Source organism: Brachionichthys hirsutus, chromosome 18, assembly GCF_040956055.1.
Source record: "Brachionichthys hirsutus isolate HB-005 chromosome 18, CSIRO-AGI_Bhir_v1, whole genome shotgun sequence".
NCBI classification, from domain to species: Eukaryota; Metazoa; Chordata; class Actinopteri; order Lophiiformes; family Brachionichthyidae; genus Brachionichthys; species Brachionichthys hirsutus.
In genome coordinates this window covers 4,525,463-4,531,403 of record NC_090914.1, presented here as the reverse complement: position 1 = coordinate 4,531,403, position 5,941 = coordinate 4,525,463, and positions in this window count along the sequence as shown.

Here is a 5,941-nt window from a genome sequence, read left to right as displayed (position 1 = left end):
ATAAGTCAGTACAAAACGTGGAGGAACATCCTGTGTTGTAGCCCTAAAAAACATATTTAATGTCAAACCACACAAATGGAACAGATGCTGCACAGATGATGTGATTCCGGGGTGTCATGGTTGAGCATTTTGGAGTTTAGTAGATAAGGAAAAACCCTTTCAAAGTTGTTGTATAATACAGCCGCTTATCTTTCTTGGATGTCATGAGATCACATCGTAATTATCTAAATAACTCGACACTCACTGATATAAGATCATGTGAGTGCTCACATCAAAAAAGACCTTAATGTCGACTAGAGCAAGAAATAAGTTAAGGGATATACCGGTACTGCAAAACAGTACATTCAAACAGCCCTAAATCACGATCGATGATAGCTAGAATTAAGTGAAAAACAACCAGGCGGACAGGTAGCCATGTCTCTGGTAAATCACTTTCAGAATGTTGTCCCAGAAAGACTTTAAATGATCTGGAAAATTAAATCCAGTAGCTTCAAAATAAGGAAGTTTGGCCATGCAGTCTGGAAAATCTTGATCACATCCAGCGTTGTACACACACTTAGCGTACAGTGAGCCCGAGGTCCCTGCTGCATACTTAATACTTTAACTTGAATGTCTTGTCCAATTCTTCTTTTAACATTATATTTAAACTTTAAACTGTCACCTACGTACGATTATGTGCTGAAGTCCTGTCCGGCACAAGCTCCTTTTTTTTCTATATGTGTATTTCTTTTTTCTTTTTCCATTTGGTTCTCAAATAAAACATGCTTTCTTTTGTTCAAGGTTTTATCAGTTCTGGTACGCTGACAGTCAGTCTGTCAAATAAAAATCCAAGACAATACTCCCCCGCAATCACTGGATCTAGCTTCAAAAATCTATGAGTGCTTTGTTAGGTTCCAGCTGTGTGAGAAATATGACCATGTGCAACTGATTTATTTTTTGAGGCAGATTTGCAGTTTGACTTTCTTTTCAGACAACAATATCTGAAAGACGTCTTAATAAAGCCATCCACATGCTGCAAAGCCAGCAGGACATTTAGAGGAAAAGTAACTGTGAGTGATACAAAAAGTTATGACCCGTGATAGCTTTGTGAAATTAAAGCAGGCGAAGTAATGTTTTTGTCAGGCTTCGAAAAACTTTATTGAGACTGATTAAGTATAACATAGAATGAAACCTTTAATTATGCTGCTAATTCAAAGGGTTAGAATTATTTTAAACACTTCAAGGTTTATATTTATGATTATTATTATTATATATTATACAAACTAACACCAATCCTGAGGTGTTCTTGAACATTATAAAATCATAATATAAAGAAATGTGAACTAATAACAACATAAAATAGACAATATCATGATATAAAACTCACTACATTATGCAAGGATCCATGGGCGGCTGAGCTGAAAAGGAAAACAAAAGCTCAAAGTGTTATGTCAGAGGATAATTTAAGAATACCGTCAAAACTTGTCTTTCTTGTTTCATCTTTTTATAATCTGTATAATATTTGTACTGTAGTGTTTCCTTTAGATTAATGCAGTTCTGTCATGGGACAGGAGATGGGAAATGTGTCCTGCTGATTTCTCAGATGAGCTGAGAGTTGGGGGTCATCTGGAAGCCATTTCTTCTTGTGCTTTCTCCCGCTCCTCATTTTAATCTCCCAGTAGAGCCCAGCACCTCCTCCTCCCACCCCCCCGCTCCCTGGGGAAGACGGAGTTCAGTGACCAACCTCTGTGCACGCCAGGCCAGGCATGGCACGCAAGCTCATCCCTGCTCCGCTCCCCTAGCACGCACAAACTCTGCGGGATTAGAATCAAATATCCCTATATGTACATAATACATGTCTCCTGTCCTGGGTGCCACATTAAGTGAAACTCCATCACACAGTCTGCACATAGTGGAGACAGAAACCGTCCAGGTCAGGAAGAGGCTAGGAAAAAGAGAAAAACAGGCTATTATAGTCACAATATTAAGAGAGGAATTCAGGATCTGTCAAGGACATTTACAAACAGCAGCCACTGCTGAAAAGTGTGTGCAGGAGGTGCCTGAAATGTGCAGTTCAACCCTGCATATAGTCATGTTTGTTAGAGAGACACAGAGAGTGAACACTTCTCGTTCTCGTCTCGATAACCAAAAACCTGATGTCCACATATGTGGAAGGGGACGTGTGAAATTCATACGTGCTACATTTCAAAGCGCAATGAACAGACATGCTGCAAGGATAACAAGTCGGAGAACAAGCAAAGCAGATTTCTGTGGTGAGATTCTGGACAAATCATGAAGAATAGATCAGGGGTGGGATCGCAGTGGGGACTCTGGACAAGGACATGTCAATCATACTGGAGATGTGGCAGGATGCACAGCAGTCACTCAGTCAAGCCAACCACCAACAAGCAGTCGCTGTACAGCAGGTGGGACGAAAACTAAATGGAATTTGGCCACAGAACAGGGACTTAACACACTGAGAGTGACCACAGAATGTATTAAGAGTGAAGAGAAGCAGTGCAGAATAAACAGGACAAGTACTCAGCAATTACATTTATGTAGAACAGATGTGGGAAAAGTGGACACTGGAAAGGGATGTCTCGGGGCATGCCGGCTGACGAGTGTCTGAGGGTTAGGGACACATAAACATTATCTGGGCTCAGTTAACGGCGCGTCACAATCCTGATGATTCCACAGTGCCACTGAACATCAGGAACAGACTGCTGGGCTTTAGAGTTTATCCTGAGGCTGACAGCTGTGAAATGTGTCAAGGCAAAAAAAAAAAAAAAGAATTTCAAGTTCTATTTGATGAGTGAGCGTGAATGACCAACTCAGCCAACCAGTAGTTCTATGAATGAGTTCTACTATGAGATCAGCAGCAATGAGCAGGAGGGAGAGCGACTGAAGACACATACTATTGTGGGGAAATGTCCCCAATAAGGGCAGAAAGGAAACGTCGGACTGAATGGGCGTCAAGAGAATCATGATCATCATTGATCCTAATTTGATGTGCTTTGCATATTTCTAATTAGTTAAACTAACAAAAAAACTGCACAATGTTAAAAAAAAAATATTCCCAGGTCCTAATTGAATCAACTCTAGGAAATGCTACGGCCCAAAAATGTTCATCGGTGACAACGGGCCACAGTTCAGCAAGGATGTAGTTAGAGGTTTGTAACAGAAACTTCAAGCACAACCTGTGGCCTCTATAATGCAAAAGGAAATGAACATGCAGGACACACAGTCCAAAATAATACAGCTAAAGTGAGTTCATTGTCTTCTTTGTGAAATTGGATTAGTTGCTGAGTCTGGCTTAAGTTTGTGCACTTACTGCATCTCCTCCCACATAGTTTTTTTTTTTTTATTACAGTGACTTTTATTACAACTAATCACCAACTGATCACCTTCAACTCAGCAACAGGCAAAATGCTGGTAGCATTCAATGTGATGCGCAAACAAACTGATAAGACAATCACAAATAATTAAATTAAATTATTTAATAGACCTTTATTTGCTCCAAAAGCTGAGTAAACGGCTTAACATTTCATTCTGTGTGCTTTCTTGAAAAAAGCAATATTGTAAAATTAATTAGTTAAAATTAATTAAAGTATGGAAATAAGCTAAACTAAATCAAACACACGCACAGAGAGACACTGCTTTATAATTAGCATGTACAAATCTAGTTTAATGTTTTAAGTTGCATGCAAGAACAATATTTCTGAGGATGCTTAAGGACATTAATGTCTGCCACAAACCAACAATTGTGAATGTCTGGATAATGGTTTTAAATGAATCACTCCCTGTGTATGAGTTCCGCGCCTTGAGCAACATGTTGCTACGCTCAACTACAGGGACATATGAAAGCGAAGCATGTGTGAGAAAATGCTGTACTAATTTTGAAATTATTTTCTTTCGGGAAAGTCTAAATCCATGTTTTCAACCATCCCGGGAAGTTTACTCCACAAGTCGTCTTTAATGTGGGCTGAGCTGTTAGATACTGTCGTCAGTCACACGACTCTGGGCTCAAGCGGATCTAACATCACAGAGCGATCAAAGATAACCAGATTGGTTGGATTGGATTTGTGTTTTCTTTGTTTTGCGTCAAATCTAAATGAGCACAAAACACCGGACCTGCTGTGGAACAACGTCTCATCCCATCTTACATCTTGAAGCAGTTTTTTTTTTTAGACAAGAAAATTCTGCAAAGTACACACACAATGAATGGAATTCTCATAACGGAATCTTGTTTGTGAGCCTGGGGTTCATTATGCTGTATGTGGTGATGCATGTCACACTATGCGTGCACAGTTATGACTCACTTTGTATCAGCCTACATTTTATTTTCCGGTATCGAATATATACAGTAAGCATGGATGAGTCATAAGTATGACTTATATCCTCACAAGTATTTTTCATACTCAGTTTTATACTACAGCAGTGCTGTCAATAAAGAAATCAATGGAAAACCTGCATTGGTAACTGTTTCTGATCAGTTTGAACCAGAATAACAAAGACAATAGTGAAAAATATTATCACTTTTAAACATATTTTCTCACTGCTAAAAAGCTTCATTATGGCTATCAGACAGTTGGCAAGTTTGTCCGGTGCTGGCCGGATAGCACACAGGGAGTTTATCTGTGAGTCTGGTGCAAGAAACTGTTGGTGGCAAGAGTGAACCGAAAAAGTTAATATGAGGACTGGCACATGGCATACAATATTTTATGATGATGCCAGTAAGTTTAAAACTAATTGTGTAATGAACTCTACTGGTCAAAACATTCCTGTCATAAGCCAAATTATCCATAAGTCATGTCGGGATGTTGTCATTGAAGTCAGTTTTTGTCATTGCCTGCCTTCTCTCCAGATTCTCACACACAAGCAACTATCAGGTCAGACATCGAAAAGATTTTTCCAAGTATCTCATTCCTCTTATTGTGGTCTGGCAAGAAAAAAAATGATCTCATGTCAGACATCGCCATCTCTAATGAGCAATGTCCGGTGGTTACCTCCTGGCTGCCTGAGATGGTGATGATCCAGATGATTTTTTTGTTGGTCTGTTTACTGCTTTGTCGGGTTGTTTTTGGCTGCAGTTTTCAGCCTTGGCTCACCTTTGTTGAAAAAATACAAATCTCTGAGATTCCTGCATTCTGTTTGTTCTTCCATTTCCAAAGTTCCACCAGATCCCCAACTGCCTTTGGGACCCCTGGCATTCTTCTCCTTGCTGCCCCCCTCTGAGACCTCCCCCCCCACACACACACACACATCCTGAACCCCTTCCCTCTTCCTTCCTCCCCGTTGTTGCTGTGCGTGACAGTAGCTCACTGAGAAGTGGAAATGAGACTAGTAAACAGTGATTAGCTCCAGAGCCGGGGCAGCCTGCTCTACCATTGGCCCTGGATCCAAACAGTGAGTAGCAGCACATGCGGCACATAGACCCCTTCCCCACTTCCTCCGCCCCCCCCCAGCCCAGAAGCCCCCCCCCCCCCCCGACCCACTCCCCCTCAGCCAGAGTCAACGCAGGGTCAGGGCCAACCTTTCACAGCAAGGTTATAAGGGGTAATCACAGGCAAACACAGCAGCCACACGCAAAATCCACACACAACACCCCCCACCTCAACAGTGGCCTCCGCCCTCTCCCACACACATACATTAAACCCCCCCTACTTTACCTCCTGCCACACAATCACCCCCCACCTTCCTCAGCCGCAAACCTGGGTCTGATTAGCGTGATGGGGATGCAAGCTGGCCAAATGCGTATGAGGAGCAGACGCAGGATAGGAGCAGCAGGAAGGAGTGGTGGTGGTGGTGTTGGTGGAGGTGGAGGGGGTGGGGGGTGGGGGGATTCCCCCCATAGGAATGGAAGAGAGAAGAAACAGTCATCCCCAGTGCAGGCAGCGAGGAGCTTGCTACGTCTCTGGTTAACCGAGGACTCATTGTGGATGCTTTGTTGCTCAGCCACACC